Raw genomic sequence first — 19,732 nt, 5'->3', positions numbered from 1 at the left:
CAACTGCATCATTTGGGCCGAGCTCCCTGCTATTCAGGACTTCCATATCAGGCGGTGTCAAAGGAAGCCCTGAAAATTTGTCAAACATTCCAGCCACCCAAGCCATAGAGTATTCACTCTGCTACCATCCGGCAAATGGTACCAGAGCACTGGCTCTCGGACCAACAGGCTCTGAGACAGCTTCTACCCCCAAGCCATAAGACTGCTAAATATCCATAAGACCGTTAAATAGTTACATAATTAATGGTTAACTGGCCTATCTGCGCTGATCCTATCTTGCACTAAGTCTATACACGCTCACAAGACTATTGACACACTCACACATACACTACACGGACACTCACACAAACCCACACACATTCACATACACTACATACACATATGCATACCGACAACACAAACACGCATACAGACACAACGCAAACACAGATACACACACTTTTACATTCAGCATTTGCTGCTGCTACTGTTCTTCATTTTACTCTTATTAATATCTATCCTGATGCCTAGTCACTTTGCCTTGCTTTTTTGTACATATCTACCTCAATTTGTTTTTAAACTACTTTTCGTTTCATTATTTTTTTTAAAACTCTGCATCATTGGGAAGGGCTTGTAAGCAAAGTGCATGTGACATTACAATTCGATTTGATGACACACTGTACAATACTGTCTATTATACTGTAAAAAAGTCAATGCTACCATAATCAGAATGAATGGATGAATGAATTCCATTCATTGAGGGGAGGAGTTTGTATTTCACAGTTGGCTATTTTACTGCAATTACAAGGGATTGATGCAAGCAGGTTGGCTGTTTGATGAAGTGTTTACACATTACAGCATATGAATATTTGGTGTTTTACATCACTTGCACTTCTTGAGATCTTAACAAAAGCTTACAAACTGGCAGCAACTACAGGGCAAGACAGACATCGCAAAATATTAAATCATTTAAGGTTTAAGACTTGCTGCCACTCTTATCTGTCCCCTGTGCTGTACATTCTAAATGGTTTGGGCACTATAACGACATACGAGTTAAGTTGGGACTGCTCACGGGTGCAACAAATATAGCCTCTTACAAGGCACACCTCAAAATATGTTAATGAGACAGAAACAACATTACCATGCACCCACTAGTGGTTAAAAGGTTTTTGGTGCTCCGAAGATACGGTACGGTACTCTCTGGTGTGGAATTACAGTACCATTAGAAATACAGCATCATGCATCATCATTTGGTTGAATAAAGGTTAAATAAAGGTTAAAGGTTTATCTTGATAATATCTAAAATGACCAGGTAAATTACAGTTTTCCCATTACAGTGTAGGCTATCGTTCCTATGCATGGTGACTCCTCCTGTTATTTAATCCTCTAAATGTAGATAGGGAGATGGTAAAGCACAAGCAGAGGGGGGCAGGGGGCCCTGATAGTAGTTGGTAGCCTATGTCAGTGCACTGGACAGGCACTCCTTAAACACAGCCAACTGAACTTCTCCACACTAACAGAAGGCAGCAGTCCTAGTTTACAGTCCCATAACCAAATGGGAATGGAAGTCCAGTCTACATAGTAACCAAGCCAGGCAAGATTCTTGAAATAATGTGAGTTTACATAGGCTACTGAAGCTTTATGTGTCTCTGTAGCTTGATGGGGAAATTAAACTGAGCAATTGAAATTAACTTCCTGCCAAGAATGTATTTGGGTTATTAACAGTGTAAAGTTACAAGAGTAGCCATCAGTAAAGACCATCAAAGGCATTTGGTGGATATCGGATTTCCTGAGATGGGAATATGCCTAGATATTAATTTATTGGAAAGGTATTCCATAAAGGACATTAATTAATATGTACAGTTGTATAGATCCAAGACAAGTAGATTATTATGGCAAATTTCAAATAGTACTTTGTGCATAACAATAACCCAGTGCAGGCTACATTCCAAGAACAACTGCTACACAGCAAGCAATTTGCGCGCGAGACAACAGAGCATATCAGTCAGGGGGTGCGTCTGTTTCGAAGTTGACCTGATGAACTCGCTTGCAGAGAAGGATATCTCTATCGCTCTCTCTCTCTCTCTCCCTGCCATTGAAGGCATTTCATTGGAAATACATGAAGCAAGAATGTTATAATCGCATTATTAAATGGCACGTGATGTTTAAATTGACTAATGAGAATTAACTCTAACGTTCAGAATGAACAGTCCATTCAATCTGGTTTTGAAGAGCGCTTGCAGATCGAGACATTTAGGAGCATTTTGAATTACATAACTTTATACTTGACTATCTACTCTGGTCAGTGTGTCCGTTTAAAGTCATAATAGCCAACTATATCCTACACTCAGCGCCTTGGAATTTCGAGCACAACTATGTGGTCAAGAATGTCGAGGAATTTCCCACTCCTGCCAATCTGATCTAGATTTCAGAACCAAGGACAGTGCACACCTGCTCCACCTGGGATACCGACGCGCGACGTTTCCTCACTTCCCGACTTTAACAATGCAACCAGGTAAGAAATTAACTCTGCTGTTTTAGGCTAGGCTACTCACTGTCACAGCATGCCAGTTGTATCAGAAATACTTGTGCATCAATATAGAATTGGCTAAAGCGTTATTCACATGCTTTAATAGTGCCTTTCCTACAGATCTATAGCAACTGTACAATACAATTTTACCTCCATATCGATGTAGGTTTTAACATTGTAGCCTTCTATGCTATTTGGCTAAATTATGCCGTTTATGGAAATAGCCTACAAATAGATTATTTTCCATTTGAAAAAATATGTTGAATTTAGAAGATCTATTGCATACAATAGCAGGCTATATTACATACTGGAAGAGTAGGCTTATTATTATTACAAATAAATATAATATTGAATCAATTGTTTATAAGCACATGCACAAGTTGTCTCCACTCCCACCTCATCTGTAGTCCACGCTCTATTGTTCTGCACATTATCAATCTAAAGCAAAGTTTGACAGGTCAAGAAGAATGTGACACAGTATTGACTATGTTTTAACATGAACTATTCCTAGATCATACCTTGTATATTACAAAATTATATCCTAGGGGCCATGTATTGCTCACTGGTAGGCTATATAGAAATTGTATTATTGCATTATATTTCACTTTTTAGTCATTTAGAAAATGCTCTTATCCAGAGCGATTTACAGGAGCAATAGCCTATTTAAAAGTCACGATGATAAGTTGGTCTTAAGAGCGTGGAAAGGATAGATGTTATTGGCCGTGCAGAGCTGGAGATGCAGGTGCTAGCCAACGACAAGTGAAATATTCTAATCAATCAACACACCAAAAAACTGCATGTGCCATGCAAGCATGACCATCCTCCATGAGACTTCCGAGATCTGTCCTAAGATTTAAAGCTGACCATAGCAGCATATAGTGTAGGCTACAGTAGGCCCTACCAGGCGCTATATTAATGTATCGTTAGATCACATTATGTGGTGAACAGGTACTGAGGCTACTTGGATTTTGTCTGCCCTCTCTACCTATAGCATAGGCTACTACAGGCTGTCCTCATTGTTAATTCTGCGTTGTGAAGTAAAAGTTGTCACAAATATAAATAGTAAAGTAAAGTACAGATTCCCCCCCCAAAAAACGACTTAAGTAATGCTTTAAATAGTATTTTTACTTAAGGACTTTACACCACTGCATATAGGTGGCCCAAGGATTTAAACCCACAATCCTGGCATTGCAAGTGCCGTGCTCTACCAACTGAGCCATACAGGACCAGAAACAGACGCAGTTCCTCTATAGGCTAACATATTTAACTGGGAATAGAGATTCATCTAATTAAGCTCTATCCTTCTTCATGAAACACCATCAAAACCACCCTCCTTCCTGTTTTTTGAAGTCACACCCATTGTGTGTTGTTTCTCTGGTCACTTTACAGGACCAATAACCCCATTCATCTCATGTAGAAAGGAGTCAAAAGCCTCTTATCACCCCACAAAAAGTAGATCGTAGTTGGATTACTTTTTGGGGGATTGAGCCCAAAACCCTCCTGTGAGAATTTGACACTCAGTCACTAATGCTCTATATTGTAGCATACAATGGCTATTCAGTCAAACTTTCTAGTTTGAATAGGCTTCCGTTTACTGTGTGCACTTTTGCGATACATCACAAAAGAACACCAGTTGGCCTTCTGAATGTCCCCCTGTGAGAACTACTTGAAATCTGAAGTACCTATCAGAGTTAGATTCAGCTATGGAACTTGTTGAGGTCATTTTGACGCCCATTGAGTCTTGGGCTTTCTCACGCTGTACTGATGAATATTCCATAGCAACGCAGAGTTGAGTGCCGGGGGAAGGTCTTGAAGTTAACATTTTTGGTTCAAGTGAGGAGAAAGGGAATTGACCAGCATGCTGTGGTGTGTGTGTGTGTCCGTGTGTTTGAACTGAGAGATGAAATGGATCACTGAAACACAGTAGTGACTTGGAGTGTTAGAAAAGCTGGAAAGGTGCTATGTCACATGGGTTAATCTAAATCATGATTATTTCAGTCACAAATAGATACCACCTTTAGGTATATCTGTCTAGAATAAGACGTTTAATCTCTTTATGATTGCAGGTGTTATTGCCATTCATCGACATGAGGTGTCTACTGTTAGTGTTGCCTTAGGGTGTAAGTCCTTGCTACTTATGTGTTATGTATTAAATATTTATATCCATCTTAGCACGCATTGTTTAATTGTTTATTTATTGAAATGTTAAAACAAGTTAAGAACCTATAGCCATTATTTTAAATATTACAGACTGAGCATCAATCATACTTATACCAATGACATTATATAGAACTCATTATATTCACACAAGCCATTCATACTCATACCAATGGTGATACCCATTATAATGCCAATGTTATAATAGACACAATCAGACGTGTTTAATCTATGGAGGCTGTATTTGAGCAGTGCCTTGAGCAGCTGGGCTCTCTGTCTGAGGGCAGACAGGGCATAGGCTCCTTCTGGCTCCACCATGTGTTGTGTGATGGTGTTCAGGTCTGTTAGGGAGGGTTACTGGCTGTGCTGTCTGACATCTCACCACCTGATCAGGGTGCCACTTAACACAGCATGGGGACATCTACCAACTAACAACATTACCGTCCATATGAAGGTGCCATCATGCACCACTTACCAAGAGGACTAACTGCAAACTGTTTGGTCTGAAAGTCTAGCTCAGTAGAACCTATTCTAGACTCTTCTACAGCAATATGTTCACAAGTGTCTGCTGCCCACAGTTGATGAAAACAGAAGCTTCAATCGGGAGTCTTTGTACAGTAAAAGCCATTGAACTGTACTGTACCAATGGATCTTAAGGACCTGTGCTTGGTTGAAACATGTGCTCAAAGCAACATTTGTACTTAGTCACTCAATAATTTGAGAAATGCCATTATTTGGATTCCAAGGGAGAGAGGCACATTGTATTGGAGGCAGTTGACTGCTGTACTGTATGCTGCTAGAGGGATCTGCGTTGAAGAGACCTGCAGCTATTCAATGCACGTGATGGGAGGCTGGTGTGGATTTGGTACTGTATGTGTGTGTTAGCTTGCTAGCTGAGGGTTCAAAGTGGAGCAATTATGCACACTGTCTTCTCTTTTTGAACTCCTGTTTCACTGGGAATCATTGTGCAGAGATAGCTGGGTAGGGAGGGAGCAGCTCTCTTGGCTGCCAAGTGCTATTGTGACGGTCGATTCCGCCACGAGCCAGATTTAATGACATGACCATGGCCTGATAGAAAATTCCTCAGAACTAAGAGGAGGCTGAGCAAGAGTTGACAGTTGTCGTAGCAGCTCCAACTCATGTCAAATGACTCTTGGTCCCCTTGGTTATTTGCTGTCTCCTGTTTAAGGGGAAAGTATTATGAGCTCTACTAAGTGGGAAATGTTTTGCTAATATTGCCAGAGATATCATTTTATATCTATCTACCTCCCATACTTCAAGCTTGTGTATTCCCATATCTCTTCAACACACATCTGGGGAACTTGCAGTAGGACTTTATTTGCTATCAACAGACTAAGATCCACTCTTAGATCAAAACGTTGTATAACTAAACCTAATTAAATGTATGTGGTGATGCCATTGTGTCCGTGTTCTATATCTTAAGGATTTTTGGGGGCGACTATGACAGTCAGTCCTTAGACCATACCTTGGCCTAGTTCCTTTTGGCCCCCTTCTTGGTCTTCTTGGTTGGCCCTGATTCCTCCATTAAACTCAGGCTCTGCAAATGGAGAGTCCCTACCAAGCCCACCTGGTACAAGGGACAGTCGAGTGGGAGGATTCGATTGCTAACATCAATTAAACAGTTTTGGGTCACCTGTACCCTGTAGCTCCTGTTGGAAGGCTTTACAACAACAGACTGTGGCTCAGTCCCAACAAGTTCTCCTTCCTCTTGAAGTGTGCACTCGTTCACTACTCCCCACAAATTGTAAAGCGTCAATTGGTGTAGGAAATTTCCATATACCAGTCATATCCTTTCAAATCCATAAAGGGAACTGAACAAGTACACAGTTCGAGAGAAAGGAGATACTATTGGTACACACGCTATGAGACAGGAAGAAGGATATGGCTGGCATATTTGTATGCTTCATGATCTCACCATACCAATCATAGCCATGCTAAACACCTGCTCCACTAAAGTACACCAAACAAAAGTTCTGGGTTTTGCCTTGACAGATCTAAACAGCTATAAAACAGAATAGAAGGTAGAAGAAAATGTAGCATTGTAAAATAGTTAACTCAGTCTACTTTACCTTGTAGAATAATATGGACAGTTGATTTGGACAGAATATTTGGTTGTTTATGAAGTTTTTGCCATTATAAGTGTTCTCCTCACACTATTTTGATTGAGCGTGAATCACTGTCTTGCCAATGGAGCACAGGCAGTTTCAGTTGTTTTTCTCTTGGAGGGAGAGAAGAGGTTTCATCAATGCACCATATGGTCTACAGTAATGTCGGGGTTGTGTTTCTGTAGAGATGGCAGATTCAGCAGCAATCATTGCACTTGTTCCTGCTCATTTGCTTCCTTGTCTGTTGCTGGGGAATGACTGAACAATATCCCCCTGAACACCATCACACACACACGCACCAGGGGGGAGAAGCTATACGGACACTCCTGGTGTACAAAGTGATGATGTATGTCACGCTGCTGAGAGCCGAGTGAACCAAATCACACAGACCAAATTTCTCTGGCCAAAGACTGAACTGACTAGCCTCTTTCTCACCAGGGGCCCACCCACAGGAAGAGTGACAGGACATGCTATAGGTGGCATACTATGACCACAGGTTATTACTAACTATAGTCATGGGTGCTGAGAGATGTAGGTGTGCACATTCCTTTTTGTACTAACTTTTTGAAAAAACGTATATGTTTAAGATTGACCAGTTTACTGCGATAAGGTACCTGTAGGTAGGAAACGTTTAAGATTAAGACATGTATCTTTACAAATAGTATTACATGAACTCCTCTATATGTCCACTACCAAAGCTTGGCAAAGATTATCAACATCTTGCCGTATCCTTTTAGCAACGGCAAAATTATGTATTTTCAACCAGTTTTGCATATACAGTATGAGTGAGATGGTTGATTGAAAACCCAGGCCACACCTTCAACTAACAGCTATAGCTACTATCTCCGATCAGTGATGAGGTGGTGTGTCCAGCAGCTAATGGGACTGATTACCTCAGCTTCCCTTAACAAAGTTCTCAGATTACCAATCATACTTTGAAATTGAATGTTGATTGTGAAATAAAAATCACAAAAAAAGTAGTGTTGTCACGATGCCCGAATTTTTACTTCGATACCGATACCAGGTATAGTATCACAATACTCGATTCCATTACGATACTCAATACCAAAACAATACCAAAACAATACCACTGGGAAAAAAAGAAGGCATATTAGCCAAAGTCACAGAATGGCACTTGATCCAAACAGTTAAGCTCAGCTACTGCTCTTTTCAATCGCTGGGCATCTTTTGAGTTATTATTACATTACAATTTTTTTACCTCAACATTTTTCAGATGCCATGTATGCCTTAATGAATCAATTATACAATCATACAATCAATTTGACTTTGTATTTACCAATCTACATAACAACATAATGGTAATAATTTATTTGAATTAAAAATCTCTATTGATATACTGGCTAAATGAAGATGAAGCCTAGGCATATCCACAATACACACAATGTGTGTGCCTGCATTGAGTTATTGAGCTTGTTTTGGCTGATTCCATGGGACTACAGATAGCAAACAATCTGTTTCCCTTCCTTATTGTATATTTGCATACAAATAGCCTATTTTATAAAAATGTGTGCTGTCTCTTTAACCAGTAATATCGTCATTCACAAGGCAAGAGTGGGGCGGCCTGTCGGAACACAGCCAGTTCGCTCAGGCAATAGATCATCTTTGGGAGAGATGTGAGACAAAGACCGAATAAGTGAATGAATAAAGTTTTTGTTGGCAATCAGCTTTGAAATCAGCATACAAGCTTGGCACACCTCTATTTGGGGAGTTTCTCCCATTCCTCTCTGCAGATCCTCTCAAGATCTATCAGGTTGGATGGAGAGCGTCGCTGCACTGCTATTTCCAGGTCTCTCCAGAGATGTTCGATCGGGTTCAAGCCCGGGCTCTGGCTAGGCCACTCAAGGATATTCAGAGACTTGTCCTGAAGCCACTCCTGTGTTGTCTTAGGGTCATTGTCCTGTTGGAAGGTGAACCTTTGCCCCAGTCTGAGGTCCTGAGTGCTCTGGAGCAGGTTTTCATCAAGGATCTCTCTGTATTTTGCTCCATTCATTTTTTCCCTCGATCCTGACTCGTTTCCCAGCCCCTGCCGCAGAAAAACATCCCCACAGCATGATGCTGCCACCACCATGCTTCACGGTAGGTGTAGTGCCAGGTTTCCTCCATGTGTGATGTTTGGCATTCAGGCCAAAGACTTCAATCTTGGTTTCATTAGACCAGAGAGAGTCCTTTAGGTGTCTTTTGGCAAACTCCAAGCGGGCTGTCATATGCCTTTTACTGACGAGTGGCTTTCGTCTGGCCACTCTACCATTAAGGCCTGATTAGTGGATTGCTGCAGAGATGGTTGTCCTTCTGGAAGGTTATCCCATCTCCACAGAGGAACTCTGGAACTCAGAGTGACCATCGGGTTCTTGGTCACCTCTTGGTGGTTCCAAACCTCTTCCATTTAAGAATGATGGAGGCGACTGTGGTACCCTTCCCCAGATCTGTGCCTCAACAAAATCCTGTCTCGGAGCTCTACGGAAAATTCCTTTTCGACCTCATTGCTTGGTTTTTGCTCTGACATGCACTGTAAACTGTGGAATCTTATATAGACAGGTGTGTGCCTTTCCAAATTATGTCCAATCAATTGAATTTACCACAGGTAGACTCCAATCAAGTTGTAGAAACATCTCAAGGATGATTAATTGAAACAGAATGCACCTAAGCTCAATTTATTTTGAGTTTCTTACAAAGGGCCTGAATACTTATGTAAATAAGGTATTTCTGTTTTCGCCTCATCATTATGGGGGCATTTTTGTGTGTAGATTGATGAGGAGAAGAACACATATTTAATCAATTTTAGAATAAGGCTGTAACATAACAAAATGTGGAAAAAGGGAAGGGGTCTGAATACTGTCTGAATGCACTGTATTTTCCCATTCATTACAAAGACCCCCATTGCTTTGTTTGACAAACCCATGCAGCTCTCTCTCTCTATCTCTCTCTCTCTCTCCAGTCAAACAGGTATTTTCAACCCCTAATTTACAAGATATGACCTCAACATAATACGAATTTATATCAGCAAACCTCTTGTCATTTATATCAGCAAAACTCTCTGCCCACTACCCCTCCCTGCCCACCCACCACCATCCTATTTTTTTGCCCATCATGTTTCCATGGCAACCCCAGTTAGCGAAGAAGAGAGCTCTTCCAAGTGTGAGAATATCTCTGATTATACTTATTGTATGGTATGGTGTTCGTATGGTTCACACTCCATGATGCTATACTGTAAATATTTGATTACGTTTTTCAGTATGGATTTGTCTTCGATTAGAATAATGAATAACGAATAACGAAGTATGCTATAACCACTGTCCAAAGACAGAGCTCTTTTATACAGTATTCATTCACTTCTACCTTTCATTCAAAAAGTGATCCCACTGTGGTTTTCCACACGGTTTCTCCTTGCATGTGGTCCTTGGAGATGGTTCTTCACTGAACTAGCTCCCAGTACACACACAAAAAACTGTGCTTAATAGTACCAAATAGGGTTCTTTAGCTTGTAACCATAGCGGAACCGTTTTTTGGTGCTACTGTAAATAGAACCATTTCTTGAAGTTAAAAATAAATAACTATGCTCATGAGGTTCTAAATGGAACCTGTATGGTGCTATAAATAACCTTTCCTGTGGTTCTATAAAGAAGCATTAAAAAAGGTTATATTTAGCACAGAAAAAGGTTAAAGCCTTAAAACCCACTTTTGTGGGTCTTGAAACTTCCCATTAGCACTGCATGAAATGGTCACTTTTGCACTTGTTTTTAAGGACACACCTCAAATATTGCCACCCCTCCCACCCCAGTTCAAGCGAGCTGATGTTAGACAGGTAAATTGACAAACCTCGTGTTATGACTGGAGAATACCAGTGAGACAGTTTTTACATGACGAAGTAGAACAATTTACGTGAATTTGACACTTGTGCTTCCTTAGCGCCAGCCAAAAATAGAGCCCTTTATCTGTTGTAACGTTCTTTCTCCTCAAGTCAGTGTTCACTCTTTATATTCTTAATCTCCCAGTGATGCAATTAGTTAGAACAACTCGTGTCAAGTGCTGGACGCACTCGACAGAAGCAGAGGGCAACACATGATACAGTATATTCACTAAATAAATGTATTATTGTAACGGCTGTCGTCGGATGAAGAAGGAGACCAAGGTGCAGCGTGGTAAGTGTTCATGATAAATGTAATACTCAAAACGCTGGGAACCACACCAACATAGAAATAAAGAAACTAGAATGTCCACCCTAGTCACACCCTGGCCTAACCAAGATAGAGAATAAAAGCCTCTCTATAGCCAGGGCGTGACAATTATGTACCCGTGTGCATGTGCTGTGTATGTACAGTGAAGTCAGTCAAGTGAAAACAGAGGAAGTATGTATATAGTGTAGATGTACAGTATGTGAGTGGGTGCAAGTGGGTGAGTGTTTCATGTTTCAGAGAAGTAAAATGTGTCATAAGATTAAATGTATCTTATCAAATCATCAAATCAAGCTTTATTTATACAGCACATTTCAGACATGGGATGCAACAAAATGTGCCTCATAGGAAAAAATATGTAAAAAAACAAAGCAGAAATATTTACAACACAACAAACACAAGATAAAAAACAAAAGAATGACACAAACTGAACGACTAAAAAGCACTAAAAAGAAACGCTAAAAAGATTCAATTTAAGATCTCTTTTAAATATGTCCACAGTTTTGGCCCCCCTCAGGTTCTCTGGCAGGCTATTCCAGATGCTGCCTCTCCAAGCCTCTTGATCCTAGGTTTTGGATAGTTAAAAGGCCAGTGCCAGAGGAGCTGAGGGACCTACTGTGTACATAACTTAAAAGCATGTCTGACATGTATTGTGCACAATCGTGGATTGGTTTAAAACCAATTGAAGAATCTTGGTACCCGTGCTGCAGAATTCTGTATGTTTTGCAGTTGACCAATGGCTTTCTTGGGTAAAACAGACCGGAGAGCATTACAGTAGTCAAGCCTGCTTGTAATAAAATAATGGATGAGTCTCTCTGTCCTAGTCTGAGAGAGAAACTGCGCACTTTGGCAATGTTCCTCAGGTGGTAAAAAAAAAAAATTCCTAATGTGTGATTCGAAATTGTGTTCTGAATCTAAAACTCACACCTAGGTTTTTTATCTTTATTGCCCATGAATTAATATGTGCGGCCAGATTTGCGCTCTGTGCTTTGGCACCAACAACAAAGTACCTTGGACTTGTCTTGATATAGTTGGAGGAAGTTGCAAGCCACGCAAGTATTTAAATCACTAATACAGTCTAATCATTTATCCCAAAAAATCTCTGGTGACACTTAAATATAAAGTTGTGTATCGTCTGTGTAGCAGTGAAAATCCTTGCTGTGCTTTCTGATAGTGCTGTTCAGATCTAAATTGGTTTAGGACCTATTTATTTGGTCAAGATTTCTCTGTCACCGAATACGGTGAACATAACTCAGAGAAAATACATATCACATGTGGCGTTCCACAAGGTTTGATTTTGGGTCCGGTACTGGTCAGTTTATATATGTTACCCCTTGTAACATACAGTGCCTTGCGAAAGTATTCAGCCCCCTTGAACTTTGCGACCTTTTGCCACATTTCAGGCTTCAAACATAAAGATATAAAACTGTATTTTTTTGTGAAGAATCAACAACAAGTGGGACACAATCATGAAGTGGAACAACATTTATTGGATATTTCAAACTTTTTTTACAAATCAAAAACTGAAAAATTGGGCGTGCTAAATTATTCAGCCCCTTTACTTTCAGTGCAGCAAACTCTCTCCAGAAGTTCAGTGAGGATCTCTGAATGATCCAATATTGACCTAAATGACTAATGATGAGGGGGCCGAATACAAGGGGGCCGAATACTTTCGCAAGGCACTGTTTATAAACTGAACAGTACCGGACCCAAACTAATCCACCTCTCCAGTCTGTCCAGAAGGACATCATGGTCAACAGTGTCGAATGCAGCACTTAAATCCAAGAGTACAACAAGGACAGAGAGCTGTTTGGCATCTCTGTTGGCTCTAAGATAATCTCCCACTTTAACTAAGGCTGCCTTCTTCAGATATGCTATTAAAAACTGTTTTGAAGAAGGTGGTGGGGTGATAGGATCAAGAAGGCCAGTAGAAGTCTTAAGTTGTAATATCACTTTCCTGAGCATGTCTGTGTCAACCAGGGAAAATACATCTGTAGTGCCTTTGCGTGGTAGGCTAGGGAACAAATCAACAAACTTCTCATCAGGTTTTGCTTGACCGATACCCAGCCTAATGTTGATTATCTTATCTCTTAAATATGCCGCAAAGTCATCACATTTAGATGTGGAGAGAAGTTCAAATAGGTTTGAGGTGGTAGGATTTATCAGGCCATCAATGGTCGAGAAGAGCACTCTCAAGTTAGAAAAATGAGCCCGTCTGGCATTTCTAATTGCCTTGTTATATATGCCAAGTTGCTCTCTCAGAATATCATAATGGACCTGCAACTTTGACTTTCTCTACTTCCGCTCTGCCTTTCTGTAATTTCTCTTTAATTTATTAATTTCCTCACTCATCCAAGGGTCTCTCTATTTGGATCTGGCCCTTTTCAAATGTAATGGAGCTATGGCATCAATGGTTGCCCTTAATTTTCTATTAATGTTATCAACTAAATCATCACAAGAGGAAGGCAGAATAGGTGGTGGAGAATTGTTCATACATAAAATCTGTAGCAACTTCAGAGGTAGGCGAGTGTTTCTTAATAATGTGTTCGGTATTACCCTGTGCTATGGGCAACAAGGTAGTAAAAAACACACAGTGGTGATCAGATAAAGCAACTTCAACAATAGAGGATATGTCAATAGAAAGTCCCTTGGTAATAAACAGGTCCAGAGTATGGCCGCAGTTATGGGTGGGCCTAGTAACATGTTGGGAAAAATCTATAGTGCTCAAAAGATTCATACATTTAACGGCCTTTTAGTCCGTCTCTTTCTCAGCATGAATATTAAAATCGCCCAACACAAGGATTTGATCATAGTTCTCGAGGACACAATTCAGATAAATCATTATATAAAGTGGGGTAGGACTTTGGTGGCCGTTACAGGGTTATAGCCAGCACTGGATGCTGACATTTAAACAGTACAGCATGATGCTCAAAAGCTGTAGTCCAGGAGGAGTCTTCAATAAGAGAGGAACAACAGTCTGATGACAGCCAAGTTTCAGTGAGAAACATGCAATCAACTTTGAGCTCAGTAATGAGGTCATTCGCGAGAAAGCTTTTACTAGTGATTGCTCTAACATTTAAAAGCCCTATATTCAATGACTGTGGGCCACTCTGCCCCTGGGGAATCTGCCACGAGGTAACCAATGGAATTACAACCAAATTATTAACGTTATAAACACGTTTTCTGACAGTCTCCAGTATAACAGAATGGTAGGAGATGACAGTTTGTATAAACTCACCAGAAGGTGGAGTTAAAGTAATATAAATTAGGTTAATCACAACAACCATAGCGCCATTTCAACAGGAGTTGCTTATGCTTTCCAAGTTCTGTGTTGCTTACATGCTGACCACACCTCTCGCGTTACATGCACAAGTGTTGCAAAATATATTTACACATGCAGTTGAAGTCGGAAGTTTACATACACCTTAGCCAAATACATTTAAACTCAGTTTTTTCACAATTCCTGACATTTATTCATAGTAAAAATTCTCTGTCTTAGGTCAGTTAGGATCACCACTTTATTTAAAAAATGTGAAATGTAAGAATAATAGTAGAGAGAATGATTTATTTAAGATTTTACCTCCTTTCAATTTTTTTACTTGGGTCAAACGTTTCGGGTAGCCTTCCACAAGCTTCCCACAATAGGTTGGGTGAATTGTGGCCCATTTCTCCCGACAGAGCTGGTGTAACTGAGTCACGTTTGTAGGCCTCCTTGCTCGCACATATTTTTCAGTTCGGCCCACAAATGTTCTATATGATTGAAGTCAGGGCTTTATGATGGCCACTCCAATACCTTGACTTTGGTGTCCTTATTAAGCCATTTTGCCACAACTTTGGAAGTATGCTTGGGGTCATTGTCCATTTGGAAGACCCATTTGCAACCAAGCTTTAACTTCCTGATTGATGGCTTGAGATGTTGCTTCAATATATCCACATCATTTTCCTACCTCATGAGCCATCTATTTTGTGAAGTGCACCAGTCCCTCCTGCAGCAAAGCACTCCCACAACATGATGCTGCCATCCCCGTGCTTCACGGTTGGGATGGTGTTCCTCGGTTTGCAAGCCTCCCCCTTTTTCCTCCATAACGATGGTCATTATGGCCAAAAAAGTTATATTTCTGTTTCATCAGACCAGAGGACATTTCTCCAAAAAGTATGATCTTTGTCCCATGTGCAGTTGCAAACCGTAGTCTGCCTTTTTTTTACGGTGGTTTTGGAGCAGTGGCTTCTTCCTTGCTGCGCGGCCTTTCATGTTATGTTAATATAGGACTCATTTTACTGTGGATACACATACTTTTGTACCTGTTTCCTCCAGCATCTTCACAAGGTCCTTAGCTGTTGTTCTGAGATTGATTTGTACTTTTCGCACCAAAGTCTGTTCATCTCTAGGTGACAGAACGCGTCTCCTTCCTGAGCGGTATGACGGCTGCGTGGTCCCATGGTGTTTATACTTATTATAGTATTATTGTTTGTACAGATGAACATGGTACCTTCAGGCATTTGGAAATTGCTCCCAAGGATGAACCAGACTTGTGGAGGTTTACAACTTCTTTCTGAGGTCTTGGCTGATTTCTTTTAATATTCCCATGATGTGTGATTTGTACTTTTCGCACCAAAGTCTGTTCATCTCTAGGTGACAGAACGCGTCTCCTTCCTGAGCGGTATGACGGCTGCGTGGTCCCATGGTGTTTATACTTATTATAGTATTATTGTTTGTACAGATGAACATGGTACCTTCAGGCATTTGGAAATTGCTCCCAAGGATGAACCAGACTTGTGGAGGTTTACAATTTTTTTCTGAGGTCTTGGCTGATTTCTTTTAATATTCCCATGATGTCAAGCAAAGAGACACTGAGTTTGAAGGTAGGCCTTAAAATACATCCACAGGTACACCTCCAATTGACTCAAATTATGTCAATTAGCCTACCAGAAGCTTCTAATGCCATGACATAATTTTCTGGAATTTTTCAAGCTGTTTAAAGGCACATTCAACTTAGTGTATGTATGTAAACTTCTGAACCACTGGAATTGTGATACAATGAGTTTTAAGTGAAATAATCTGTCTGTTAACAATTGATGGGAAAATTACTTGTGTCATGCACAAAGTAGATGTCCTACCCGATTTGCCAAAACTATAGTTTGTTAACAATACATTTGTGGAGAGGTTGAAAAACGAGTTTTAATGACTCCAACCTAAGTGTATGTAAACTTCCTACTTCAACTGTACATGTTATTCAATCATTCAAGCATCCACACTGCTCGCACACGTCAACGAGCGTCTGCGTAGCCAGGCTCTAAAATATAACTTGGTTCTATTTGTGATGCTTGATGCACTCCAAGTCCCGCCTCTCCCATCTCCTCATTGGTTTTTAGGAGCATATGAGTGATTGAACGTCCACACTCCCGTCCAGCAAGCTTGCTAGCTAAATTGCCATGAATGTTCAATGTTTTTTTAATGTCCCCAATGTAATATAGTTGGCTCAGAGTTCATCTTGATATTTCAACCTGCGTGTCCTGATCACGTCTGGTGTGGATGGACAAAATCAACATGTGCGGTTAGGGTGAATCACGTCTCTTTTAAAACATTCTGGTTGCTCCCACAGCAAATGAAAGTTGTCACAGAAAGAGATTCCTGTTGTTGCAAAGTTTCTTCATGTACTTGTTCAGGGCAAAGAGTCGGCTGAAACGTTACGGACACCTTTGATAGCACGGGGCAAGAAATAATTATTATCTTCCCTGTGCTAGTGTAAAATGATCGCCTAAAATGAAAGTCGTTATAACCTACATGAGTGATGATGGTGTCAATGGAGTAGTTGGCCAGAACCGTGGGCAGAAGGGAGTTGATGTCATGGACATGGGCTCCTGGGTGACAGCGGACCTTGGTCGGTCTACAGATCGTAGGCAGGCCAAAATCTCTCACCATAGGGCTGCCTACATTGATGGTGGTCGTGATGGAATCCAATGGGTAAGTGACCTGCTGAACTATGGTGGCCGTTGGAGAGGATGCCACTGGGCGGCCTGTTGGTATACACCCAGGATACATGCTGACTCCCGGGGCTGGTAGGTCTGTCTCAAGCGGGGCAAAGCTGTTTGATAGCTGGATTGCATCTTCTCGGATAGATGAAGGGTGGCCAGACTTCCTCCCCGATCTCCTACGCCTTGCGTATGTCCAGTCTCCCATCTTATGTCTCATGGAGTTTACTGTAGGATCTCATGGAGTTTTCATGTTAGATTGTAGTTTAAGGCGTCAATATAAAGATTAGCCAAACAACCTCTCTTAGAAGATGAATATTTAATATCCAACTGCTAGCTTCACATAGAACAACTCATACAAAGGATAGTTCAAAAGACCACCTGGGAACGTGAATGAATACCAAATAACCTTTTCCGAGGTCAAGTATTACATAGAGTGATTATGTCCGCTCCTGGTGAGGGACTATCCTGAGCAATGTCCACAGGGGTTGCAGCCTGATTCAAAGGGGAACAGGCAGGAGCATCAGGGGACAAAGGGAAAGTCTGGTGCCCTGGGGGGACCCTGGTGGAGTGCTTGGAGTCTCAGGAGTAGCTGACAGTGGGGCTGCCTGTCTCAAACCATGCCCATGAGATAGTGGGTGACGGAAAGGTAATGGTGCTTAGAGGGCAGTGAGAAGGGGGTATGGGATTGGGCTGAAGGTACAAAACCCTGCTAACACTTGTGGCTGCCTAAGGGGTGGGACATTCTCTGCAACATCACCATAGAGTGGTTTCAGTCTATTGTGATGGATAACTTTCGGGGTAGTTTGAGGTGATTTCAAATCCAGCACCCTGCATGTTACACCAGGCTGTCCATCTGTGTCGAACAGATGTAGGATTTTGGATGGGCCCTTCCAACATAGGGATAGTTTGCAGTGCAGCTTTGCTGGATCGGTCATGAAAACCAGATCCCCAACTTAAAATGGTTTGAAAAAAGTTCCCTTGTCGTATTGCTCCTTCTGTTTTTTTCCTCCAAGCCAGCTGTAACTGGGAGTTGGCATCAGCAAAGGCCAACAATAGTCTGGATGTTACAGAGGAGGCGTACTGTGATGGGGACTTTGAGGAGATGTCAGACGGGCTGGGCAGCATGACAACTCACTGCAATTGGCATGTTTCTTCTTGACCACGTAGTTGTAAACATTGAGTTCCAGTGCCCATCGTGCTCTCTGCCTTATAGGGTCATTGTCCAATGGGATCATCCTGAGCCACACGTGTGGTATGTGATCAGTTACGACCTTGAACGGATTGCCTCCCAGATAGTGTATGAAATATCAGATGGACCACGCTATAGCGTAGAGTTCCTTGGACCAGTTTCTCTCAGATGGGTTGAACATGTGTCTAGCATAGGCGATCACTGATTCTCTGCCATTCTGCACTTGACTGAGAACAGCACCAACTGCCATCTCGGATGCATCACAGTGAATGAGGAAGGGCTCTGGAAAAGTCAGGGAATGACACGATAGGTGGCACTGAGAGGGTCTGTCTCAAGTATTTGAAAACCTCATCTGCCTCCCTTGACTACTCAAAAGGAACGTCCTTGAGTGTGAGCTTGTGCAGTGGGGCTGCGATTTGGGCAAAGTTCCAAACCTTCCAAACCTCATGTAGTAAGTGCACAAACCCACAAATGCCCTGACTGGGATCTGGTCTCAAGCCCTGGGCAGACGCAACATGACCTAGAATTGTCACTTGGCTCTGAGCAAAGATGCGTTTTGACGGCTTCAGCTTCAAACCTGCTGACCTGAATCTCTGGAAAACATGTGTTCTTTACAGTTCCTGCTGAACACAATGACGTCATCCAGGTAAACGAGGCACTGGTTCCAGTGACAACCACAGAAGACAAGTTCCATGAGGTGTTGTAACGTCGGCGGTGTGTTGGACAAGATCATCGGCATGACTTTAAACTGGTAGACCCCACTCCCTGTGTTAAAGGCTGTCTTGTCCCTGTCTGTAGAAACCATGGGAACCTGTCAGCAACCAATGGATAGTTTGAGCCTTGTTTGAGGGATGACCTGGCACTTGACCCACAGTACCAACTAGTACTAATTTCCCTGGTCTTGAGTGTGTGAATTATCAAACGGATGCCCTCATTTTTGGGCCATCTCCTATTGTTGTTCTTGTGGTCGTAGTGACTGTGTCCCTATCCCTGTCTGTAGATACATACTGATGGGTGTCTGAGGTCTGTTGTAGCCAGAGCTGCTGTAGCCCCGTTCATGACGTCCGACATTGTTATGTCTGTAGAGTACTGTCTGTAGTCTTGGGAAGATCTACCACAGCCATCATGCTGTCCACCATCGCTATCACCTTGCCCTTATGGTTGGTGTGAGTAACGTTGCACTGTGTTCCTAGGGTGGCTAGGTGAGCGTTTCCTCTGATGAGACGAGCTGTAGTCTGGAGTAGGTGAGCTACCGTTGACTGGAACGGCCTCTTGAATCCTGTTGTGGGTCATCCTGCCTCTGTTGTTGCATTGACAAAACCAGTTTCATCACCTGTTGTTCTTCACGTAGTCCTGGAAAATCACTTTGCAGTGCTTTGATGTCGGTTGTAAGGGACTCTATTAATTTTGATTAGCCATCACATGAAGCTAATCACATGAAGCTTCATCACATGAAGCGGTGGGTGTGGTTTCACCATGTGAAGCCTGGCATGAGGCATTAGATGTGGCAGGCATGTTAACCATTAGACTTGGGGAGCTAAAATTAACTTCATCCTGTACTCTCTGGCTAACAATTACAAGT

At 41.7% G+C, this 19,732-nt stretch overlaps 1 protein-coding gene across 1 annotated transcript in view; it reads left to right on the top strand.

The window, feature by feature from the left end:
- Nucleotides 1-1,911: 1,911 nt before the first annotated feature.
- The window catches only part of LOC109900890 (metabotropic glutamate receptor 2), a 58,562-nt gene continuing 40,741 nt past the window's right edge, over nt 1,912-19,732 (top strand). Inside the window, exon 1 of the mRNA XM_031825192.1 lies at nt 1,912-2,494. The gene's annotated coding sequence lies outside the window, so the exon portion shown is untranslated. The remainder of the gene's footprint in view (nt 2,495-19,732) is intronic.

Source organism: Oncorhynchus kisutch, linkage group LG1 (genome assembly GCF_002021735.2).
Source record: "Oncorhynchus kisutch isolate 150728-3 linkage group LG1, Okis_V2, whole genome shotgun sequence".
NCBI classification, from domain to species: Eukaryota; Metazoa; Chordata; class Actinopteri; order Salmoniformes; family Salmonidae; genus Oncorhynchus; species Oncorhynchus kisutch.
This window is presented reverse-complemented; position numbering and strand designations above follow the sequence as displayed.